At 36.2% G+C, this 26,921-nt stretch overlaps 1 long non-coding RNA gene across 1 annotated transcript in view; it reads right to left on the bottom strand.

The window, feature by feature from the left end:
- LOC309843587 overlaps positions 1–25,593 on the bottom strand; it is a 75,982-nt gene extending 50,389 nt beyond the window's left edge. Inside the window, exon 1 of the long non-coding RNA XR_014300231.1 lies at positions 25,512–25,593. This is a non-coding gene — a long non-coding RNA (uncharacterized lncRNA). The remainder of the gene's footprint in view (positions 1–25,511) is intronic.
- Between the last annotated feature and the right edge of the window lie 1,328 nt (positions 25,594–26,921).

The following is a 26,921-nucleotide window of genomic DNA, read 5'->3' on the forward strand; positions in this document are numbered from 1 at the left end:
CTGCCTGCAAAAACCATTGCCCCAGTGACAAGAATTTTGATAGAATTCAGCTGTTAACAGGATTAAAAAGTGAATTTGTAATGAAATTTTTAAAAATAATCTACATTGAGAGAATCAAAAATACTTTATTAATATAAAATTTATAAAACATTTTAATTGGCAAGAAATGGGAGAGAGAAAACATTAGGCTCTTTCAGTGTATCTAGATTATAAGCAATTTGGGGACAAGAAATGACTGTATCATGTTCACTCCTAAAGTCCCATTAATTAGCAGGTTTGATACTCATTGATACTTGTTTAGTGAAATGAAAATATGCCTAAAGAGTATTTCAATTTAATTGTCTTTGGGCCTCTCAAGACTTGTGCCTCTGCGTTTTTTAGTTTTATTTTTTTGTTTGCTTTTAATTCTAAAAATTGTCTTGCTTTGACATTTGGCTTTAGGATTGTCATACCCCTCTTTCCCTTTCTGTGGCTTGTCTTACCCAGCTCTGGACATTTAATGTCATTTCCTACCTCCTAATGCCTGAGATAGGTCTTCCTTCAGTGTTCTCCTTCTGTCCTAAATTCAGTTAAATCTTTTTACCATACAATGTTGACCTTCAAATCCATGCGGTAGAGCCCTTTTTCTTCTTACTGACTAAAGGCAGAAGGAAAAGCATTTCCACCCTGTCAGCTCTTTGCTCTCCTTCATGGATTTCCATTGTTTATAACTTTAGCTGTCCAAATTTAAAGTCACACTTTCAACTCCAAAATTCAAAAAGTGTAAATGAAGTCAGGGTCACTTAACTAGTAAAACAGTTTATTAAGAAATATCAACTTTTGATGATATAAACAAGTAACAGTTTTATGTATCCAAATACTACTATGCAGTGAGTCCATTAATATCTTGGGATTTTCAATAAACTTAGTCATTTCTCAGTAATTAGAAGAGTTTCATTTCAGTATTTAGTATGCTGTCCCATTATTTAATAAGCATTCACATTAAATTAGAATCAAACTTTTATTCTTCCTCCCACCATCCCAGGCAAAGTCTCTTATGACTTCAGTGTTTTGAAAGAGGAGCAGGAAGAGGGAATCTGACAGGATCACTATTTACACACTTCCCTTTCTAGGGCTACTTAGAAGGAGGAATAGAGAGAGAGAAATGGGAGTGTTCCTTGTACTTAACCAGGGCTGATGGCAATTTGGCTAGGTTGATTATAGTTGTTTCTCTAGAAAACTGAAACTGGTTATTCTTGCTTTTTATATAGCAGTTACTTAAATACGGGCTTTCTTGGAAGGACACCTATTCGATGTTAAGATTCCCTTCCAAAGTGGTGTTAAATAGCACAGTTTCTTGATACCAGAAATAAGGCTCTGACTAGACCTATTCCAATGCCACTCATTTCCCACTAACATCAATCTACCCCAGATCTCTTACTGATGTACTTCTTTCTGTCTGTTTACAACACACATTGACAACTGGTGAAGGATAAGGAGTTCCATTCAGCTCCATCTTTCTTAGCTCTAGCATATATTTCTAATTCTCCCTTTCTGCCTCTCTCATACTGTGGCAAGTTCACTGCCTAAGCAGACAGCCATTGGGGAACAAAACTCTCTCCCTTTATTCTGGGCATCCATTCTTAAGTGGGTGATCCCTTGGCTTTGGAAAGGAGAATAATTTTCTCTAATAATATTCACAGCATTCCCTAAGGGTTTGTCTCATTTTAGTTATTATACAATCTCCTCTGATTGGGTCTCACTTTTGGAAGACAAGGAAAATCCTACTTAGCCTCATTTGACATTAATAAGAAGTACAACCAGCACTAAAAGTTTCCACTCCTTTGTCCTTCAAGGGAAGCACAGAGGGGAAGTCCCACCAGGCGTAGTTCAGGAGGATTCGAGTGGTGGTGAAGCCGACAGATCTTTTCAAATCAAGCAAGCCGAGAAGATTGGCTGAGATCTAGAGTCTGGCCAGATAGCAGTCAAAGCAAGAAGAGATAGTGGGAGATAACTGCTGTCAAAGTTTGGATCAGAGTACAGTGATTTAATGTGAGAAATCAAAAGGAAGTTCATTACTTAGGAGAACCATATATAATACATAATATAAAACATATATATGGCAATTTATATAACCATATATGTTACTGGGGAAAACCATATAATATGTATATAATATATATAGCAATTTTATAAACTCATGAATTTATGTTTTGAATAAATCTGGATACTCATATATTAAAAAAAGGATTCCTTGGGCCACAACAAATTAAGTGTGATATAATTAGAGTAAAAGTGACCAGTAAACAATAAACTCAAGAGCATGAATAAAGTTGAAACTTTCTGACATGTACTTAACTTGGAATCTTTACATGTAGGCCTTTCTAAGTCTTTCAGAGTTGTATGTAGAAAAAGTGCTGTGAAGATTTTTGTATAAGATCAGAGCAGCAGTATTGGGTTTGTACCATTTGCAATTATTTTTATTATTTTTTTATTTATTTTTATTTTTTTTAAAGATTTTATTTTATTTATCAGAGAGAGAGAGGGGGAGAGAGCAAGCACAGGCAGACAGAATGGTAGGCAGAGGCAGAGGGAGAAGCAGGCTCCCCACTGAGCAAGGAGCCTGATGTGGGACTCGATCCCAGGACGCTGGGATCATGACCTGAGCCGAAGGCAGCTGCTCAACCAACTGAGCCACCCAGGTGTCCCTGCAATTATTTTTAGATGGCACATTTTTCTACGGCTGCCTCTGCAGCAAACCTCATGTACCATATGCAGTGGCATGAATGCAGCGCTAGTCTGTCCTGGTTTCCAGGCACATTTTCTGCCATTGTATATATAAATATTTTGCATTTCCTTTGTAACCATTGCTACAATGTACTTTTCTATGTTTGATCGTAAAAGCAGCAATGCTTTGTGCCCTTTGTTTTATTCAGAAGACTTAGCTATACAGTACTTTAACTATCTCAGCCTCCTTCATTCCAGATTTCTTTGCCTTAATCTAAAGGTGCTGATGTGGGAGAAAAAAATAGTGTGTATGGATAGGTGATGCTGAGATTGTCTTCATACACATCCCACTTTAGACTTCTTGTCCTTTCTGATATGCTGCTCAGAGTGTGAAGAGTGACCTAATAATGAAGCAGGTTAGCCATCTTAGTCTTGGTGACATTGTAATAGGGATCTACTTAGCTACCATGCATCATCTAAAAATGACCTTAGTTGATCTGACCCTACAAACCATATGAGTTCATCAGACTTTGCAACCCAGAAAGCTTTAAGTCTTCACTCTGAGCTCTGTTTCTCACATATATCCAGTTTCTTTAAAGTAAGGTACATATAAACACACTTTAAAAAGCAATATAGTGTATTTCAAAGGCCAAGAACATACTCAGTAAGGAAAGAGTCTAAAAATAAAAATGAAATAAGGTTCTGAAAAAGAACAACTAGGCCAGCATATTTCAAACATACTTTTCCCTATAAAGTGTGCTGTCAAAATAATTCCCAGCTGATGTTACAGCTTGAAAGCTTTTTTCCTATTATTTTTCATATTTTTTCTAATAAATCAAAAAATCATTTGGTTTTATTCATTTGTAAAGTCAGTCTTGTCCAATTAACAAAACTTTTCCAATTAATTATTGTCAGCTGACAATTATTCTCTCAAAAGAATTAAGATCATGGAAAATGGTTCCTAATCATTTGGTGTCATAAAAAAAGCATTTTTTCCAAGGCATCTTTTAAAATATATTCCTCTAAAAGAATATTCCTCTTCCTACATGTGCTTATTTTGCTGATTTATTAAAGAATGTGGTTCCTACACTTAGTTCATTTACATCATTTCCTGATGTGACTTAGTAAGCAACCTGAGACTATGGCTTCTGATCAGGATGAAAGAACTTGGAAATCAGTTTTATGAATAAAATGCCTATTGAAAAACAAAGAGGGCAATGGTAAGAGAGAAAGTCGTCCTATCTGTGTTTCGACACAAAGCTTTACTCTTCCTCTTCCCATTCCATTTTCTGATTCATCTTGAAAAGTTCAGTCTTCCAACAATAAAAGTCCATGCCAGGGGTGGGGGCACAGTGCTCAGTGTGGGGTGTTATAATCAGTGTGAATAAAGTGGATTTTCCAAGAGGAGATGGTCCAATGGGGAGGATCAAAACCCAAACCTCTTTAGGAATGCCCACTAAGAGGCAGCTTGACCTGGGATGTGAGAGCCAAAACATGGTGAGAAGCATGTCCCCATGAACATATGGCTGATATTTTAGGATTTCTGATATAAGTAGTGTAGAAGGATGTTCATGTGGTGAGTAGAGGCTGGCCCTATGCTAGATGTTGAATCTCAAAAGTAATGAGGTGAATTTCAAGCAGGGCAGAGGGTGGTGGGGAGTCTTCAGGGCTCAAGCAAGGTAAGAAAAGGACATGTAAATGTGGGAGTTACAGCATGGCCTGGCATGGGTGTTGGAGCCTGAGGGGCATGTGAAGAGGTTAATCCAGTGCAGTGTCCATGTTTGAGTGACCTAAGGAGAACATTCCAGCTTGTGTAGGAGGAGAGAATCTTGGCATGAAGGATCAGATTATGAACAGTCTGAAGATGTCATCCCCAGGGTTATCTCTTCACTAGGTGTGCAAGTCCAAGTGGGTTGAGAAGGGCATCTGTGTGGAATGACTGTCCAACATAGTTATCATCACTGTAGCCAGCAGAGAGTATTTCTACCTAGAAGACCATATCATCAGGAGGTATTGGACCCTAAGTGGGGTAAGGAGGATGGAGTGAGAATATTTTCTGTATAGTAGGGAAACCCTGTCCAGGAAATGGGAGCAAAGGATGGAGAGAAGGGTATTCATATGTGGTGGGAATAGTGCAGCCTGGTGCAAAGCGTTGGAGCCAAAGTGGGATGAGAGAGGAATCTGTGCATAAAGAAGATGGCAGCAGTATTAGGAGATCAATTGCACAGAGGGCGATTGATCACATAAATAAATATATCAGGTAGGGATAATAAGAACTGGATTTTTCACCATCAGAGATGGAAATTACAAATATGGAAATAGGGAAGCTAACAAGAACTTAGCAGTATCATATTGAAATTAAAGACATTAATGAAAACCTGTGATTTTCAGTATAGGAATAAATAGAGATGTAAATTTGTATGTCTTCATATATGTTCTTTCCTAGTTTTTTTTTTTTTTTTTTTTCATGTGGAAAGTCTGGAAACAAGGGCATCCCAATCTTAATAAGCACATTATGAGCCCAGATGTTGTTTCTAAATTCTGTTCTTCCCCAAAATAACTAGGAATCCTTGCAGAAAATCTCATCCCAGAGGTAGGCCAGAAAAGGACAACATGAGTCTAGAACACCATGTACTAGGAATAATAAAAGTCTCAAACAATGAAGGGGCATAAACAAAAGAACATAGAAGGCAGCTTGAAGGACTTCCACTGGACAATTGTGGGACAACTGAATATCAAAATAAATAATGATGTTAGTGGATTACAGCCTACTGAATAAAATAGGGAACCATGGCTCATAGTGATACAGAAAAATAATGAATAAACTGTAAGTTTGTGTAGTGGAAAAGCACGGTAGATATCACTTTCACCAAGTGATCAAAATTAACATTACCAGTAATAAGGCAAACTGAAACCTTGTTCAATCTAATAAGATGCCATGGGAACACAATATTACTTCTGTGATATTCCTAAAATGTACAGTCTGAATCTAGTTGTGAGGAAACATCAGATAAACGCAAATTGAGGTATGGTCTATGAAATTTTTGGCCTGTATCTGTGAAGATGCAGTGTGATGAAGGCTAATGAAAGATTGATAAAAAGTTTCATATTGAAGAGGAAGATTAAATACAAACACCATCCCCCTACCCCCCACCCCCCCACAGTTTTCTGAATTGTATTCTTTTGCAGTTAAAGAACATTTCTGGAACACTTTGCAAGACTCAGATGGCAGCTTGGATTCAACTTTGTTGAGTAAATGGTAGTGATGTGTCATTGTTAATTTCTCTATTTTGATGATTCTGTTGTGCTCCATAGAAAATATGTTCTTGTTTTATTTATTTATTTTAAAGATTTTACTTATTTATTTGACAAAGAGAGTAAGAGCACAAGAAGGGGGAGCAGGAGGCAGAGGGAAAAACAGAGCAGGGAGCCTGAAGTGGGGCTTGATCCAAGAACCCTGGGATCATGACCTGAGCTAAAGGCAGATGCTCAACAGACTGAGCCACCCAGGTGCCCCAGTGTTCTTGTTTTAAAACTACACACGTGGGGGATCATTGTAAATAACTCTTTCAAATGATAAAGGGAAAATTATTTGTTTATTCTCTTGCAATTTTTTGTACCTTTGAGTTTGTTTCAAAATTAAAGATTTGAAGTTTACAAAAATAAAGGCAAGGCATTTTCAACATATACTGATATGAGAAAAGGAAAAAGAAATTTGATGTTCTTTCCACTCTGCATATGACAATGTAATGCAGAGAAGGATGTAAAATTTTAAATATCCTGAATTTGGACCAGATAGCTTCAGGAACTACTCCAAATCTTACCATGTTGAACTTGGAACAAATCTATTTCAGGTCTCGTGTTTCTTCACATAGTATGTGATATCAATGCTTACATTATTTACATCAGTTCTTTTATTTGAGCTAGGAGGCTCAAAGGAGTTGTTGATGAAGACATGTTATAGACAGTAAAGCAGCCTGGAAGAGTCAGCTCTTGGTGACTAAGAGCTGTGTGATTGAGCTGTGCTCAGTCTATAGCCTTAGCGTGTATTGCACTCTAAGTCCAAGTTCAAAGTCCATCAACTTAATTCTGATTCCATTGTCCCTTCTGTTGGTCTGACACAGATCACACTCCATAGCTGTGGCATCTGGTCAAGGGGGGCTGTAAGTTTGAGGCTATGGTATTCCTTGCAGTTCTGTTCAGCACAGTGCACTAAAGCTGCCTCACTCTTACTGTCGGATGTTGGTGCACGAACTCAGCCAAGCAAAGCTGTATTTCTGCAAGTATTTGCTTTCAGATCGGTGAGCTAGCTAAGGTCAAAACTTTTTACTGGAAAATCCGTCTTAACTTTGAAATTAAGAACACTTATATTTGAAGTCAATAAAGGTCAGGCAATATATATATATTTTTAAATTTCACAGTGTGGTACCCCCTAAGATTAACATGGGCGTTTCTGTTTGTATTTCTTGTTTGTTTGCATAGTACTATTTCTATCCATTTAAAAGATTAAGATCTTGAAGACAACTGGTTTCCCTAAGGAAACTCAGAGTCAGACAAGAGTCTGTATCCTCTCAGGTATTTGTTTGGACTGGCCAACTATAACCTGACCATGAAGGTGGACTTCACCGTGGCATTTGTTTCCAACTTGTTTTTGCGGGGAGCGGGGGCAGGGGATGAGCTAAAGGAAGTGGCAATTCTCCCAGCTAAGTAACAAGTATACATTTTAAATGGGTATACAACTAAAGGGTGTGGACATAGTTTTTTGTTTCTGTTTTCTGTTCTTTTTTTTTTTTTTGTCAAATCATAACTTTTATCCAGAACCAGTGAATGCATCATTCTGAGACATATTAAGAACTGAGGAAAAAGAAAAAAAATGAGTATGATTACTGAGATTTTGGGTGCCTCTTTAAATTTTGTGCTGAGACAAGTAACATCATTGTATCACCCTAGTCCTACCCTTGGCCCTTGAAAAAGTTTGGTTACAAGACAAATTGTGTGTGTTACTATTGTTATTCCATGAAATCTAGATTTTCAAAACGGTATCATGAGACCTGACTGCACCCTGACGTCATTATCTCCATGGCTGCTGAGACCTATGCAGGCATCAGCATGCTTTTGTGTGTGGATTCCTCTGCAGAAACTGAAGGAACTGTAAGAAAATGTTTCCATTCTCACCCAGTCATAAGAGAGATGAAACTGAATGCAAAGAGCCTGAGAAAGCATTCCCGTAAGAATCCATCTTTTCCTGTTAAATTGCAATAATCACCCACTAATCCAGTGGTGCTCATTCCTCAAAGGAATTTCAAGGACATTTGTACCAATGTACTGGCTTAGATTTGTGATCTAACTTCCTCTCAATTTCTGTGTCCTTTTTCCTTGTTTTAAGCCTTAGAGAACTCCATTTAGACATCCATCTTCTCATTCATTCAGCAAACGTTCCCAGAGGACCTACAGAGCTCATGGAATAAACTTGGAGAAGACTTTTAAGAAGTGACATTTGAGCAGAATGTTTGGAAAAAAGTATGTGGTCCTGGATTGCATAAGAACAGGAAAATCATTTAATGCATTTAATGCAGAAGTGAACACATGAAACTATAAATTAGTTTTCCTGAATATTCTAGTTGTATAAAAAATCTAGACAATAGTGTATGATATGACTCTGGAGAGGAAGTCAGAGGTCAGTGTATGAATGGAAATGCAGAAAATGAGAAGGAATTTACAACATTCTTCTTGTCACATGGATCATGAACAGTTAAAGCAATTGATTATGATGCATCTTGGAGTGGTTTCCTTCATGTTTCTTCACCTGGATTTCCGTGAGCTTTTTTAATATGTAGGTTGTAGCTTCATCAAATTTAGAAAGGCTTTGACCATTGTTTCTTCAAATATTTTTTTCCTGCCTCTGACAGCTCTTTCTCCTCTGCTGGGACCCTAATTCATAAATATAGGCTGCTTGATTCTCTCCCTCAGCTCACTATTCTCCATTCAATTTTTTTTTAAATTTATTTATTTTTAAAAATTTTGTATTGTCATTTTTTTTTCTTTTTTGATTTTATTTATTTGACAGAGAGAGAGATCATAAGTAGGCAGAGAGTCAGGCAGAGAGTGGGGGGAGAAGCAGGCTCCCTGCTGAGCAGAGAATCCGATGCAAGGCTCGATCCCAAGACCCGGAGATCATGACCTGAGCCGAAGGCAGCGGCTTAATCCACTGAGCCACCTAGGTGCCCCCATTCAATTTTTTAAATGCAATATGCAGTTTAGAATTCTCAGTTTACAGAAAAGTTGCAAAGATAGTACAGAGAATTCTTCTATACCCCACAACTAGCTTTCCCTATTATTAACATCTTACATTATTAGTATGGTACATTTGTAAGTTATGTTTTCTGTATGTTTTTCATCTTATATAGTTTATTTTCATGTGTATTTAACTTCCTTTATCTTTTATTTGCAGAATATAATCTACTATAATCCTATCCAATGCATTTTTCATTTCAGATGTAATTTTTTATAACTGGAAATTAATTTTGGCCATTTTTATATCTTACCTGTCCTTACTTTTTATATTCATGCTTCCTTCTTTATCTTTCTGCATAAGTGAAGCATATTTATAATAGTAGCTTTATTTTCCTTATCTACTATCTGTGTCTCTCTCCTTCATTTGTTCTGTTTCTGTTGGTTAAATTTTCGTCTCGTTATGAGTTATATTTGCTTGACCTCCTCATATGCCTGGTAATTTATTCCTTCCCTCCCTCCCTACCTCCCTTCCTTCCTTCCGTCCTTCTCTTTCTTATGCCAGTTATGGATTTCATGATTGGGGTGCTATAATTTTTCTGTGCCTTTATGTATCTTAAAATCTTATTCTGTGTGCAGTTAAGCTAGTTGGAAGCAATTTGATTCTTTTGAAGTTCACTATGCTAGGTGGATCTAGAATAATGTTGTTTTAATATGGCCTTATTAATGAAACAACAATTTTCTAAGATTCTACTCAAAGCACATCATTTGAAGATCTTTCTAGTGAGACTAAACTATTTTCTAATTAAAACTAACTGTTTCTATCTGTGTGTAAACTCTGAGAATGTTCTGTTAAGTTCTTTTCCTAGCATGTGTTGATTATACTCAGGTGAAGTCTCAACGGAAAACTGTATTTCTCTAGATCTCTCTCCCTCTCCCTTGCCCTCCATCTTCAGCTCTGTCCTCTATAATATTCCGTCGTGCAGTTCTACTTGCCTTGGCCTTCTTGAAATCCAAACTGTGTCTCTCAACTCACATTTCTAAATATGCTGTCTACATAGTATCCCAGAGCTATCAAAGAGCTCACTTCTTTTTGTTTTCCTTCTCTCCAAGATTATTATCCTGCTATGCCTGTGGTCTAGTGTCCGTCATTTTATAGATTTTTTTTTTAATTCTTTAAAGTAGAAAAGTAAATCTTGTTTCTGTTATTCTGCTGTGTCCATAAGAAAATATATAGAGAGAGATTTTAGTTCTTCTTTTAGTTCTTTTCATACTAATACAAAGAAAAACTTTAGATGTATTTGACAACTAATCCATTTCTTTCACTTTTCTTTTCAATCAGTTGATGTCTATTCTTTCTTTCAGACACATAAGAGAGGGACCCAATGTGATTTTTTTCTTAAACTAGAATCTTAAGAGAAAGCAGGTGATATAGCAGGGTGGCTAGGAATGTGCAGATACTGTCGATGTGGGAGAAGAGTAGAAAGATACGACTCTGGTTTGTTTTGGGTGGTTTTGAATCGGCTTCTTCGTGCATCACTATCTCTATTTGTATTACTTAAGAATGGTTGATTGAAAGTGAGTCATTTTATATCTATGAACTCTGGTCCTTGGTGAATTAGAAAACAATCCACATTCCTCTCTGATTTTAATGCTGCACTCTTCTATTTTTAATTTATAATCTTGAGTAGGAACTTATGCCACTGAACTACCATAATTATAATAATTCTTCGACATGTGAAACAGTTGACTCATATTGTTTTTTACTCAAATTAGCTCTATATATAATCTGAATATATTTTCTGATGCATTTGAAATACAGTCAATAATCAAATTGTTGTGTGATGCTGTGTAATATTAAGGCTGAGACTCTATTTTGATAAATAATAAAGAACTCACATTTAAAGATAAATATGGAAAGTAACCTCATACTTATAAAGTGATTCTAGAAATAAAATAATATAATTATTTTGAGAAACTCAACTCTATTTTCTTACCATACAATATTTTCCAAGTTGCTTTATGAGTGATTATTAAATGATCAATCTGGTGGGTGGTTATATATATTTTTCCACAGAAGATAAACCTAATATTGCCTTCTAATTTTATTGACTAACTTCTATAGCAGTTTCAATTGTGTCAGCAATGATAGGGATGCAATTACCTTTGTCTCAAAAATGTTTATATCATTCAAAAGGTGAGAAAGGGGTACCAGGTGATGGGTATTATTGAGGGCATGGATTGCATGGAGCACTGGGTGTGGTGCAAAAATAATGAATACTGTTACGCTGAAAATAAATAAAAAATAAATTTTAAAAAAAGGTGAGAAAGGAAGGATATTCCAGGAATCTGACCTTGTAAATCTAAATGATTATTAATTAGTCTGCCAAGTTTAATTTTTGATCAAGAAAGAAAGGCAACACATGAGCTCATTTTAATTAGCAATGATTTAAAATTTTTCCATCATTGCCATTGAAGATCTGCAAGTTGAAGAGATTCAAGAAGTGATGGAATTTATTCTCATCTCTGCAGAGACATGGTCATTTAGATGATTGTGGTGGATAGCACAATATATCCAGAAGGCATTTGTAAAGAAAGATTATTTTTTTTTACCTCTAATCTTTGATTTGCTGGCGTCCATATTAAGAACTGCAAACTGGATTCCACTTACCCTAAAATCTGTGCTGTCACTTGAAATATTTCAGAAAGTTTTCTTCTTCTGTTATGCGATCCCGCAAAGTTTTACAAAACAGCATGCTTTCATTCACAGTGTTTTCCAAAATATATCTTACAAATGCCAACAACTGAGCACAACCTGAAACATCTGTGGATTTGTCCATTTATGGGGCAAAGTAATCACTTTTCATACTCTTTAAAACCAGCTGTTCACAGGCATTAATTGCCATGTCACTTACACGCTTTAGAACAGCAGCATTTGACAATGGTGCACGTGTTAATTTGTTTACCACATCTGGTTCTTTTTCAGTGAATTCTGTCTTCATGGCAGATGGCAATAGAAGAGTTGTTGCAATTATGTAGTTTAAGAGGGCTCTGAGTTGAGATGGATACACTATGCATTTAAGTGACTACATTTTTATATTAAAATGCATATGTAAATGCCTTCAAACTTCTGGCTAAGGACTTCCATAACCTAGGTTTTGTTTTATTTTTAGAAATATACATGTTTTCTGTAAAATGACAGAATGCAGAATGGTTTTAAAGACCTACTACTTTTATATATCGGATCTTCAAAATATATACCACTTCTGTCTTAAAAGAGATATACATGTTGGCGTCTTGTTCAGGTGATCGAAGAGCATTAAAGCTCACTTATAGAGAGAAAGATTAAACACGGCCAGTTTCAAGCACTAAGGTTCCTTTTCTCTTTCCTCTTCAGTTTATGTACAGGCACACACACCCTACCCTGAAGATCCAAGTGGCCTGGGAGAAGAGATTGATTTAAGAATTCTACCAAATACTTACTTTCATGAAATCCCCCTGGAATTAATATAAATCTCTTATAGCTTCTATCCCTTGGCCCTGTCTTGGTTTGACTTCCTAAACTATTCTGCATTCTTCTTCCTTTTTTTTAAAAAAAAAAAAAACTATTATATATTCCTGATGCATGATTTTGGCAGTCTTCTGTCTTACTCTGTGTAGTGGCTAATGAATTCTCAGATTTTGTTTAATTCTTCATATTCTTCCCTTTAAATATTAGTGCTTTCAGCAACAATATCAAAAGACAAACACTGATATTAATATTTGCAGATTTGATGACAAATGAGTAAGTCTAAATATATCTTTTCCATCAGCCATGCCGTAACATCTTTCATGTCAAAACAAAACAAAACAAAACAAAACAAACAAACAAACAAAACCCTTCTATAACCTCACAGCTCTTGTGCTATTATCAGAGCATTTCTCTTCCTGCCATTAGAATAAATGTGTAGTTGCCTATTTTGCAGTCACCAGTTCTTTTCTGTCATTTTTTTGTCCATAGCACTCCACCATTCAGCTCTCACCAAAAGGTGGTCAATGCCTTCTATCTTGCTAAATCTAATGAGATTTTGAAGTCCTTATTATTTGTAACTTATAAGCAGCCTTTGACATAGTTACTCACTCTTCTTTCTTTAAAGACTTTCCTCACTTTGCTCCTAGGATAGCACTTTCTGCAGGTTCTCCTCTTCCCATGTGACCCCCCACCCCACTTCCCTTTTCTGGATTGTCTTCAACTCTAAGATTTCTCATGTGTGGTGTGTCCTAAAGCTCAGTCCTCAGGTGTCTGCTTTCTTGTGGACCTGCACTTCCTCATTCCATCACCACTCAGGTAATAGCATACTGCTTGTATGCTGAAGACTTAATGAGTTACATTGGTGGTCAACAGTTCTCAATTTCATAATTGCACATAAAATTGCCTATTTGAAATCTTCACTTGAAGTCTAAGTGACATCTCAAACTTAAATGGATGTTTCAATAAAGAAGTAAATTTAAAAGCTAAAATATGTATTAAATTGAATGTAAAAATCCCACTCTATCCCCAAATTTGCACCTGTAATGTTCCTCATTTCAGTAATTTTAGGAATTTTTTTTTTAAAGATTTTATTTATTTACTTGTCAGAGAGAGAGTGAATGAGAGCAAGCACAGGCAGACAGAGTGGAAGGAAGAGTCAGAGGGAGAAGCAGGCTCCCTGCGGAGCAAGGAGCCCGATGTGGGACTCGATCCCAGGACGCTGGGATCATGACCTGAGCCGAAGGCAGCCGCTTAACCAACTGAGCCACCCAGGCGTCCCAATTTTAGGAATTTTGTTATCCTATTTGCCTTGATCAAAAGCCTTGCAGATACTATTGTGTCCTCTCTTTATCTGATGTTTCACAGACAACTTAGGAGCAGATTAGGTTAATTCTGCCTTTAAAATACCCTTAGAAGCTCACTACTTCTGTCTCTTTCACTTTTCACTTTCACCATCATCTTGGGCATGTGGGTGGCAATTGTCTCTTAATTGGTTTTCTTGCTTTGCTCTTCCTATCCACCTTCCAGCACAGTCTATCTTAAACACAGGAGTCAGAGAGATCCTCTGAAAACAAAAATCAGATCACATCTCTCCCTTTTTCAAAGCCCTTCAGTGACTTCCTGTCTTTCTAAGGGTAAAACCCCAAGTTATCTTTTTTTAAAGATTTATTTATTTACTTGAGAGAGAGAGAGAAAGCAACAGAGAATAGGGGCAGTAGCAGAGGGATGAGAAGAGAGAAAGTCTAAGCAGACTCTGTGTTCAGCATGAAGCCTGACTCAAGGCTCTATCAGGACCCTGATAACCTAAGCTGAAACCAAAAGTCAGACCCCTAAAAGACTGTGCTACTCAGGTGCCCCAAAAGCCAAAGTATTTTTTGGGGGGAGTATACGATATATTTTTTTTTCTTTTTACCTGTGGCTCTCAATTCTGGCTATACACTAAAATATTTTGGGAAGCTTTCAAAATATATATGAATTTTAGAGCCCTCATCCACAGGTTCTGATTTAATTTGAATGAGATGAATCTTTGATTTTTTTTTTTTTTAAGATTATTCACCCTAAGGTGAAAACAACTGTCCCATGGCCCATCCCATAGCCACCACTCTGGCTACCTTTTCAGCCACTCTTCCCCTTGCTTGTTCCACTACAGTATGTTGGCCTCTTGGTTATTCCTCTGACATGCCAAGCACATTTTCCTCCTTAGAGCCATTTTACTTGCTGTGATGCTCTTCCTATAATCTCCCAGTTATCTGCCTGACTCTTACTACCTCATTTTCTTCAAGTCTCTGCTCAAATATGGCAAAATAGATGAAGGCTTATCTCACCACCTTATATAGAACAACAACTGCATCACCATTACTTCTGACCTTCTTTATGTTCTTGCATATAATATGTTTATTTATTTACTGTCTGCTCCCTTTCCCCCCATTAAATGTAAGTTCACGTTTGCTGGATTGTTCATACATAGTCTATAAAGCCCAGAACAAAGCCTGACTAAAGTAAGTGGAGAATAAATATTTCTGTAATAAATCAATGAATACAGAGTTATTTTTTTAAATGAGGGAAAAAAAGGTGAATTTTTGAAAATTGAAGGAATGTCTGTAAAGCTATCTCAGTTAAGGTAATTAAAACATTCAAGACATTCAAGATATCACAATAATAAAGAGGGTTTTTTTTTTTAAAGATTTTATTTATTTATTAGACCGAGAGCACAAGCAGGGGAAGCAGCAGGCAGAGGGAGAGGGAGAAGTAGGCTTCTTGCTGAGTGGGGAGCCCAATGTGGGGCTCGATGTTATGACCCTAGGATCATGACCTGAGCGGAAGGCAGACGATTAACCAACTGAGCCACTCAGGCAACCCACAAAAAGGATTTTGTTATGAGGTATAGGTGTAGGGGAAAAACATGACAAAGGTGCAGACCCCCAGGTTTAATAAAATTTCGGTTAGTCCCTACCCCAGGCTCTAAGGATTGAGACCAGGAATAATAGTTACCAGAACCTGGATGGACAGAGAGTTATCTTTCGGGTAAATTCCCAGTAGTGCAATTGCAGGGTCATAGGGAAGCTCTATTTATAATTTCCTAAGGAATCTCCACACCTTTTTCCAAACTGGCTGCAACAACTTGCATTCCCATCAACAGTGTAAGAGGGTTCCCCTTTAAAGTGTTGCCAGTCTAGTCATATTCTAAAACCTAAATAAAGCAAAGGATTAAAAAAGGGAGAATATAAACAATTTAACCCCATAAAACACAATTTATAGAGAAACTGTTTTTATAGTTGATCATAAGATTTATGTTAAATAGCATAGCTGATTTCTTCAACTCATTCCAAGTCATCTTATCCTCTGTCCCCAGTTTATCTAAATGGGTTCTCTACCTGATTGTGTGACTCAAATATTTACTCTTATAAGATCTGAATCTTTGGGGCCCCTGGGTGGCTCAGAGGGTTAAGCCTCTGCCTTCGGCTCAGGTCATGATCTCAGGGTCCTGGGATCAAGGCGGGATTGGACTCTCTGCTCAGTAGGGAGCCTGCTACCCCTCTCTCTCTGCCTGCCTCTCTGCCTATTGTGATCTCTCTCTCTGTCAAATAAATAAATAAAATCTTAAAAAAAGAATCTGAATCCTTGATTATTTTATCTCTATTGAATTGCTGCAGATTTCCAGTGATCAGAACTATTTATCAAGGGACTATCAAGATGTACTCCAAATAAATTCCTTGAGTTTCAGACATAGCCCTCTTACAAAAAAAGTTTATAGCAGCAACTCATTGACCTTTAATAATTAGGATCAACCCTCTTAGCCAGTAAAATACTTCTCTTCCTAGTGGTTCAGTTTTGTAAAAGGTTATATTATCTGAAGATGGTCTCAAATTCCAATTTATGGAAAATACGGACATGTCCACTCACAGAAACATTACTTCCTTGGGCATAAGAACTGCCAAATTCATTGAATCAAAACTCATGAGGAAAGGGGAACAAATTCTTCTGGTAAGCCATTATTACCTCTACCATTTGCTTCTTATATCTGGGTTTTAGGGGAAAGGCGCAAAATATTGAGTAATAGTTTGAGATATATACTCCAGTCTCTAGGATTTCACCCCAAACTTGCTTAGTTGGGTCATCTAACTAAGCCTTCAGCAGCCCAATGAAACTTTCTACCAGGCCAGTTGCATGTGGATGATGGGACATATCTTAAGGCCCACATATTACGTAGGACTGAGCCATTGCCACATGCTCTTCTCTCTCTCTCTCTCTCTCTCTCTCTCTCACACACACACACACACACAAACACACATATACACATTCATTCACATGTCTTTTGCTTAGATGTAGTGTTGTATGGAATACTGTGTGAAATCCATAGTTAGCAGAAGTTTTTTTGAGAAATGAGGCCAATCTGTATTGAAAATACCTGATTCAGGTATTTTTAAAAAGGTTAATATCTTGAAAGAAGTTTCTGTGGCTGATATCGATGAGATTATTGCCTATGTTCTCCTCTAGGATTCTGATGGATTCCTGTTTCACATTAAGGTTTTTATACATTTTGAGTTTTTTATACATTTTGAGTTTATCTTTGTGTACTGTGTAAGAGAATGGTCGAGTTTCATTCTTCTACATATAGCTGTCCAGTTTTCCCAGCACCATTTATTGAAGAGACTGTCTTTTTTCCACTGTATATTTTTTCCCATTTTGTCGAAGATTATTTGCCCATACAGTTGAGGGTCCATATCTGGGCTCTCTACTCTGTTCCACTGGTCTATGTGTCTGTTTTTATGCCAGTGCCATGCTGTCTTGGTGATCACAGCTTTGTAGTAAAGCTTGAAATCAGGTAACGTGATGCCCCCTGTTTTATTTTTGTTTTTCAATATTTCCTTAGCAATTCGGGGTCTCTTCTGATTCCATACAAATTTTTGGATTATTTGCTCCAGCTCTTTGAAAAATACCAGTGGAATTTTTATAAGAATGGCATTAAAAGTATACTGCTCTAGGCAGTATAGACATTTTAACAATGTTTATTCTTCCAATCCAAGAGCATGGAATGGTCTTCCATCTTTTTGTGTCTTCTTCAATTCCTTTCATGAGTGTTCTGTAGTTCCTTGAATACAGATCCTTTATCTCTTTGTTTAGGTTTATTCCCAGGTATCTTATGTTTCTTGGTGCTATAGTAAATGGAATCGATTCTCTAATTTCCCTTTCTGTATTTTCATTGTTAGTGTATAAGAAAGCCACTGATTTCTGTACATCAAAATCTTCTGCACAGCAAAGGAAACAGTCAAGAAAACAAAGAGGCAACCCACGGAATGGAAGAAGATATTTGCAAATGACACTACAGACAAAGGGTTGATATCCAGGATCTATAAAGAACTCCTCAAACTCATGCACAAAACAGACAATCATATCAAAAAATGGGCAGAAGATATGAACAGACACTTCTCCAATGAAGACATACAAATGGCTATAAGACACATGAAAAAATGTTCATCATCACTAGCCCTCAGGGAGATTCAAATTAAAACCACATTGAGATATCACATTACACCAGTTAGAATGGCCAAAATTAGCAAGACAGGAAACAACATGTGTTGGAGGGGATGTGGAGAAAGGCGAACCCTCTTCCACTGTTGGTGGGAATGCAAGTTGGTGCAGCCTCGTTGGAGAAAAGTGTGGAGATTCCTCAAGAAATTAAAAATAGAACTTCCTGAAAACAATCTGAGGGTTTTGAAGGGGTGGGGGTGGGAGGTCGGGGCACCAGGTGGTGGGTATTATAGAGGGCACAGATTGCATGGAGCAGTGGGTGTGGTGCAAAAATAATGAATACTGTTATGCTGAAAATAAATAAAAAATAAATTAAAAAAGTAAATGACAAAAAAAAAGGTTAATAAAATCTGCCTTTACTAACATGGAATGAATTTTGTGACAAAATGATAAAAGGAAGTTGCAGAACAGGTAGTAAAATATGCTTCTATGAAAGTAAACAAAAGTATATGTAAGTTATCCAGCTATTACTAGAAAATTTTATAAAATTCAGCCATGATCTAATTCTGTTATCTGGAACATAAATGTCCTCTCCACTTTATCTAGTTCTCATGTTTTTTTTTTCCCCCCATCTCTGCCCAAGCATGAAGATAGATTTGAAGTACAAACACACACACACTGTGAAGTTTTTGTTTTGTTTTGTTTGTTTTAAACTATGAAAGTTTGAAAGGAGGTAAAAAGAGAAATGTTAAGTCCAGGGTCCCAGAAATTTTAGCCATCATCCTTGTTTCTATCCCAACTTTTTTAACTTCTTATTTCCTCAGAGACACACACAAATTATTCCTCTTCTTCACTGAAACTCCTTCTTCATTTTGCTCAGACTTCAGTTCTTTCAGTCTCTTAGGGGATCTTACCTTCTGTGGTGAGTTGTCAAGTGAAAGATATTTTCCAGACCAAAAATCTTGATCTACCTGAAACTCCGGCAAATGCCATTTTCTCTTTACTTATTGAAACTATGGGTTTGCATATTCTTAAAATACATATTCAGAGATATTTACAGAATAGTTGACAGTAGCTATATATAAGACTAGTTTGGGTAGTGCACAGTAGAACATTTATTATTTTTCCAACAAATATGTGTCTCTTTTATGAATTAAAAAAAAAAAGCTTTTATTAAAAGTATTGGAATGCCCCAGAATTAATCCTAGTTCACATCTCCTTCTCTTTGTTTTTTTTTTTTTTTAGTCATCACGTTTTATCCAAGGGTTTTACTTACTTTCTGGCAATGATTATAAATCCATATTTCCATTTAGATATTTTTTTCAAGCCACAAATAACTCTATGGCTTGAAAAAGGAGATTCATCCTTTCATGGAGATTTTTGTATTACATGCCTACTACATGCTGGGTGCCATGATAATGGACAGGCACAGAGTGGCTAAAGCGGAGTGACATAGTCCCTGCATTCATGCAGCTGGAAATCTTTGGAAGTGCTAATACAATAAACAATCAAACAAATGAATAAATGTATGTAACATGTTCTAAGCAATGCCTTTCAGAAAGATAAATACAACGCTATAATAACAAAATTAGTTTTCAATTAAAAAGAAAAACAACTGGGTAGCCAAGGAGGTTCTTTCTGAGGAGATAATATTTAAGGTGAGGCCAAATGGAGAATTGTCCAGGCTTGCGAAGAGTAGCTTCAAGGCACAAGGACAGCAAGTGGGAAAATCTGAGTTGGGAGAGTGCTTGCTGTGTTCTCCAAATGAGAAAAGAGCAGTGTGATTTAGACATAAGAAATTCAGGAGGGATGAGGCATAAAATAATCCGAGAGATATAAGCACAGGAACTCAATCATGACAATCCTAGACCATATGGAAATTTTGGACTTTATCTTAAAAGCAATGGGATTCATTGGAGCGATTTAAGTAGATTAGTGATGTGCTTTGGTTTATATTTTTAAAAATTCTCTTTGTTCTATTATTTATGCTGTAAACGGAGGTCAGAGAGGTAGGAAAGAAGCAGATCATTAAGAACCTGTAAGGTATTTAGATTTTCCCTATTAGCATTTTCCATTTTCCATTTCAGAAATCTGGATATGTTTGACTTCTCTATGCCCTTCATTTGTTCTACCATCTCTAATCAAACTTTGGCAATTTTAGATTCTTAACAACTCCCACAGGTATAATTTTTTTCTTTTTCTCAACCTCTACTTCCTTAAATTGGTGCTTCATAATCTTTTATCTGGACCATTACAAAACTATAGTCTTCTCAACATATTTCTGTGCCTACTATCATGCAAACTGATGCCTTAGTTATCTTAATAAAATAAAAACTTAAGTATGGTATTCTACTACTTATATCATCATTGGATGTTCACAATTAATTGCATGTATTTATTTATATAGGAAATGCCCTTTATTGAACACTTCTGTGGGCAAGGTTAATATATCACATATTTATAACAGCCTCATTTATTGGGTTTTGTTATTGTTCTTGCTTTATATCTGAAGAAACTGAGTGTTGGGGAGAGTAAATGACAGTGACAGTGAGTTATTTCATCCATTGCAGAGTAATACCACTCTTAGAAACTACTTGATTGGTAGATTCCAAGTAACATTGAGTTATTTTGAGGGGAGCTCTGCTGCTCAAATTTATAGATAAAATGCATCCTCTTTAAGACTTTGAACTGTTTTAGATTCTCTGGTGTGGATCATCTTGCCAGGAACTTGGTATGTTGTTATTGGGAATTTAAGACTTTAGAAAATTATAATAGTTCCTGATTAAAATTAGTAAAATATTCTTTGTGGTGTTTGGCACAGTGTCTTATTTGGGTTTTTTATTGACATTAAAGTTTTTTACCTACATACTCATAGGAAATTTCCCAAATCTTGCCTTTATGATTAATTTACTCAAATAATTCAGCATAAAAATTTCAAATGATTGATTTTTAAGATGAGTAGAAATATATCTCATTTTTTTTACATGGGGATAATCTCTATATAATAAGGGGTATAAATTTCTGTCAACTTCTGAGTCATTAGAATTGAAGCTCACTTTATCTTCCAGCCAAAGACCCTGAGCCTGGTACACTCAATATCTGTACTTTATTGTTCTCACTTCTCTCTCCACTATACCATCATCCCTCTAGAATCAGCTTCATTTCCTGGAGAAGGTTACCACCCAGTCCAACCAATATTGGTCCCAGCAGGCTTTAATAAAGCAAGCTTTAATAAAGAAGATAACATAAAGTGACAACTATAGAATTACACAGAGAGCTAGTCTGTTATCAAAACACACATCAGTCTCTCCCATCCCCCACCCTTTAATGCTTTCCTTTTCCTCTGATAGTTAAGAGAAAAAACTGAAAGTGATCTGTAACTTTCGGTTCAGGGTTTTCTTTCCAATATGAGGATTTTCTTTCCATACAATCATTGAGGCAATAATCTCAAAATCTTTATGAAGATTTTTGGTTATTCTGAGATTCCATCCAAACCTAACCCGTGGGATGAAGAACATTAATATTAACAATAGATCTCTTTTGTCTAATTCTGAGTGTCGCACAATTTTTTATTGACATCCCACAAACTCATACCTTACACATATCTCATACATGTAAACAGTGGTTAATATATCTCATAATATATAAATATACTTTCGCTGTATTCAGAAATACTTGTGGAATTAGTTTGTCTAGTAGCTTCCATGTACATGACATTTAGGACAGAACATCCTGGATCCTGGGTGATTCTCCTCTTTCGTTATTCTGGTCAAAGTGTGGGTTTCTGAGGCACCTGGGTGGCTCAGTGGGTTAAGCCTCTGCTTTCTGCTCAGGTCATGATTTCAGGGTCCTGGGATCGAGCCCCGCATCAGGGGCTTCCCCCTCTCTCTCTGCCTGCCTCTCTGCCTACTTGTGATCTTTTTCTCTGTCAAATAAATAAATAAAATCTTTGGAAAAAAAAGTGTGGGTTTCTACCATTGTCTAATCAGCTCATATTCAGAAGTTTTGGTATGCCCAGATGAAGCATAAAATCATCATTCCACATATACGCAAACATCAGATTCTCATAAAAATAATGAGACTGCTTATACACCTCAATAAAATGGATGAATCTATTTCCACACATACAAATCTGTTTTGAATTGTATTACTTCTTTGAAAGAATTAAATTCAATTTTTTTGTTGTTGTTGATTATTCTTTCAAGTAAGCATAAGGATCCTGACAGTTGGAGGTGAGGAGGGAGTATTATAGGAGACATATAAACGGGATTTAGAAAAGAGAGGTGTGAGACAATTATGAAGCTTTGCCTATTCTGTGGGATTTATTAGACCACTCCTGCTCTTAAGCCATATACTCCCTGATTTTATTCATTGATAATCTGATTTATTTTTAACATCACATGGCAATACTTTAAATTTTTTCAAGACCCCTCTGATAATCAGCAGAAGGCTGAAATATTATGTAAAAGAACTACTGAAGAGGTAATTTAACCAAGGTAAACTTTAACACATCTTTGTCAGACTTTCTACTTCTTCCTCACAGTCTATTTTTACCATTTTGCCCTGAAGTCCAATGTTAGGGACACACAAGAAATGCCACATCCTCTAATCCCTCTTTCCCAAAGGTTATGCTGTCAACATGGACCTCATTTGCTTTTTCTATTTTAAATCAAATTTTCCCAACAAAATGAAACATTGCTTAAGTTTCTCTAATGCCCAGTTTAAAAATCAAAGGGAGATGAAAATTTGACTTCGCAGTGTTTTGTGAATGACAGTAATGAGTGTGGGGGAGATGAAGAACATGAACTTTTCAGAGTGCCTTAAAAATGACATTGTTATTTAACGTGCTGATCACTTTGTGATTTGAAAAAAAAAAATGTGATTTTCTTGCTTCACCAAGAGAAGATTAAGCTGTGCTTTTCATTGCACTTTGCTCCAAAGCACTGGAATTATTCTCTTTGTTCAGTCCTTGCCCAGCTGCTGCCCTAGTAAGCCCCATAAACTTGGCTTCACAGCTGTGCTGGCTGTTCCAGATTTTGGAGTCAGAATTTTCCTCTCAGTAGTCTTGGTGATTTTGTCCCAGATTTCAGGTGAATATTGTGATAATCCACTGAAAAGCAATTTTTGTGAAAATCACAAAGTAATTTTGTTATTTTATTTTATTTTTTGTTTTGTCTGTAGGGTTCTTTTGGCATTTTTATTTGTTTGCTTTGTTTTTTGCTGTGCTTTACTCAGTGTTGTTGGAAATATTTAAATAAATATACCAACTTCTTAAAGAAAGCTCAGTATATGTAAAGGTGTTCAACATCACTAATCACCAGGGAAATATGAATCAAACAACAAAGACATATCACCTCACATCTGTTAAGATGGCAATTACTTAAAAAAAAAAAACAAGTAATAATTGCCAAGGATGTGGAGAAACTGGAACCCTTATATACTGTTGGTGGTAATGTAAGATGATATGACTACTATGGAAACAGTATGGAGGTAAAAAGTTTAAAATAGAATAATCATATGATCCAGCAATCCCATTGCTGGATATATACAAAATAATTAAAATCAGGATTTCAAAGAGATATTTGCACTCCCATGTTCATTGCAGCATTATTGACAATAGCCAAGATGTAGAAACAATCAAACTTCACAAATGAATGGATAAAGAAAATGTGGCATATACAGATAATGTAATCTATCATTGTCTCAAAAAAGGAAATCCTTCCATATGCAACAACATGAATGAACTGGAGGACCTTATGCTAAGAGAAATACACCAGGTCATAGAAGGACAAATACCACATGATTCCTCAAATATGAGGTATCTAAAATTATCTAACTCCTAGAAGCAGAGAGTATAACGGTGGTTGCCAATAGCTGTGGGAAGAGGGAAATGAGTTGTTTTCCAACAAGCATAAAGTTGTAGGGGTCTGCTATATCGCACAGTACCTGTGGTCAACAATACTCTATAGTGCACTTAAAATTTTGTGAAGAGTGTAGATCCCACGTTAAGTGTTCTTAGCACACAAAGATATGCACATACACAATAAGGCATAAGGAAACTTTTGGAGATGATTGATATGTTTATTACCTTAATTAAGGTGATGTTTTCATGAGTATATGTCCAAAATCATTAAATATGAGCAGTTTTTTGTGTATCAATTATACTTTGATAAAGCTATTAAAAAAAAAAAAAAAAAGCTCGGGAATGTGAAGCTAAATGGTCTGCCATTTCTAGTGACCAAGTGAAGCTGAACACCGGAGTGATTTTAAGAACTCTACTACAGCTCTCAACTATCTCCAAATGACTTTGACAGTATCCAAGGACACATATGCATCAATCTCTATCTTGGGCATATCATCCTGGATTCCAAGGTTTTATCCAGTCTCACTGACATCTCTTCTTTTACCCCTTTCCTTCATTGAGCTTCCACTCAAGCTAAAGAGTGTATTTTTTCTCTTTCTAATTTCTGTTTTTATCCTCTCAGAAAACACCTTCTGCTTTGAGTCCTTGCCCACCCTCACCTAGAAAACAATATATAATTATCTTTTTTTTAATTCCATAAGTAGTCTATTTAGTACAAGGTCAAGTAACCTATAAATATATTTAATATACTATGATATTGATGCATGATAGATTATGACATTTATTCTCTCTGTATTAAAGTTATATTTGTGCTCTTTTGTCATTTACCAGATTGTGAGTTTCTTGAGGGCAAAATTATGTCTCATTTATTTTTCTGTCACTGAAATTAAGCAATTGGTTTCTTGGTAAATGTAAATTCTAACCTGAATTAAACATCTGAACTTCACTGGGGCTTATACTATCCTGAACCAAACTTTAGTATTAAAATAACAATTAAAAGCAAATTTAAAACTAGAATTATGAATAGTAACAACTTTAGCCACTTCTTTACCTTCTAAGAAGTAAAAATGTTTTGTTGCTTAGGACCCCAAATTTTATTTTGTTGTTGAGTTGACCAGGTTGAGTAGAGTCTAACTGAAAAGACCTCAAATGGGCTAGATTGAGTTTTACTGGTAAGATCTGAGAGCTACTAATAGATAAGAGCTAATTATGGGATCTGGAGTATAGGCTCAATATGCTCAGCAAATTCAGACTTTTGAAGAGGTTTTATGTGGAGTTTAAAAGATTAAAAATGAAAAAAAAAGATTAAAAATGATAATAACAGCAATGAAAAACCAGAGTGGAATCTTTCTCAGTATTTGTGAGATTTAAGTCAAGAATTACATTCTCTTCAAGGTTCCGTGTATGTGTGTGATTGTGTTTCAATAAATTTTATTCATAAAAAACAGAAAGTGGACCAGATTTGGCCCAAGGACAATAGAGTGCCAACTTATGGTCTAGAGGGAATCAAACACTTATTAGAAAGTATACTAGGTAATCTATCAAATTACTTCTAGTTCAAATGTTTTATGAATTTTGTGGTTAAGATGTATTAGGACTACATGGAAAGTTCTTAAAGGAATTATGTAAATGAGACAAATTATATAAAGACAAATACTACATAATATCACTAAAATGTGAAATCTGAAAGGCTGAATTAATAGAAAGAGAGAAAAGAATGGTGCTTACCAGAGGCTGGGATGAGGGAGGAGGTACTGAGGAGATGTTATTAAAGGGTAGACACTTGTAAGTGAAAGATGAATGAGTTCTTGAGTTTATTTTCACTGTCGGTGTTCCTTTTGTATGCTGTCTCATGCAGGAAACAGACTTAAGGAAAAAACATGTTATGTGGTAACTCAACTTCTGTGGCAAGGCCAATGGCAATGGTGGGAATGAGGAAGTGGTGGTTTTGTGACCCTCAGATCATACCACATAAATGACCATGTAAACCTGGTTTAACTCGCCCTAAAATCCTTCTGAGATATTTTAAGCATTTCTTAAGAAATAATTCAGTTCAGAGATATTCATTGCATGAACCAAATATTTATAATTTCTACATTTATTGAACAGATATTTCATCTGAGTACCATATTTTGCTAAATAACAAGTTTTATGTTTTATTATTTTTCTTTTATATAAATGACAGACACATATATGTATATATACTATTTTTTTAAATGATATAGGGTGTGGTCTCAAAGAAAGGTATTTGGTCTTTGTCTCTGGTTCCTGGCATCTCCTAAAACCTCTAGAGTTTCCTTAGTGATAAGGCCGATAGAATCTGGGTCACATGGGTGGCTCAGTCGGTTAAACATCTGCCTTCAGAACAGGTCATGATCTGAGAGTCCTGGGATCCAGCCCTGCATGGGGCTCCCTGCTCAGCTGGGAGTCTGCTTCTCTCTCTTCCCCTGCTTATCCTCTCTCTCTCTCTCTCTCTCTCTCACACACACACACACACACACACACACTCCCTGTACCTTTCTCTCTCAAATAAATAAATAAATAAAATCTTTATTTTAAAAAAAGGTAATAAGATCTTGTGTTCTGATGAGGTTCCTTTGATTACTACTATAGCTTGAGGGTGGTAGCTGATGTCCAGAAAGACCAAGTCTTGCTTGATTATAAGTTTGAAACTTTCAGCCTCATTCTTCAATAAAGAGAGAGAAACTGGAGATTGAGTTGTCACCAATTGCTGATAATTTAATTAATCACACTATATAATAAAAACTTTATAAAAAACCCTAACGCTGGGATTCAGAGAGTTTGTCAAATTCATTCAAAGGTCAGGAGCATGGCACACCCCAACTTCAGAGCAATAAAAATTCCTGTGCTTGGGATCCTTTCAGACTTTGGCCTATATACCCCTCCATTTGGCTCTTCAGTTGTATCCTTTACAATAAACCAGTAAATGGGAGTAAAGTACTTTTTGTCATCAAATCCTAGGAGGTAGTTGTGAAAGTCTCCAAATGATAGCCAGTCAGAAGGGGGTGGGATTATGGACATTGGGGAGGGTATGTGCTTTGGTGAGTGCTGTGAAGTGTGTAAACCTGGTGATTCACAGACCTGTACCCCTGGGGATAAAAATATATGTTTATAAAA

This window comes from Mustela nivalis (genome assembly GCF_964662115.1).
Source record: "Mustela nivalis genome assembly, chromosome: 11".
NCBI classification, from domain to species: Eukaryota; Metazoa; Chordata; class Mammalia; order Carnivora; family Mustelidae; genus Mustela; species Mustela nivalis.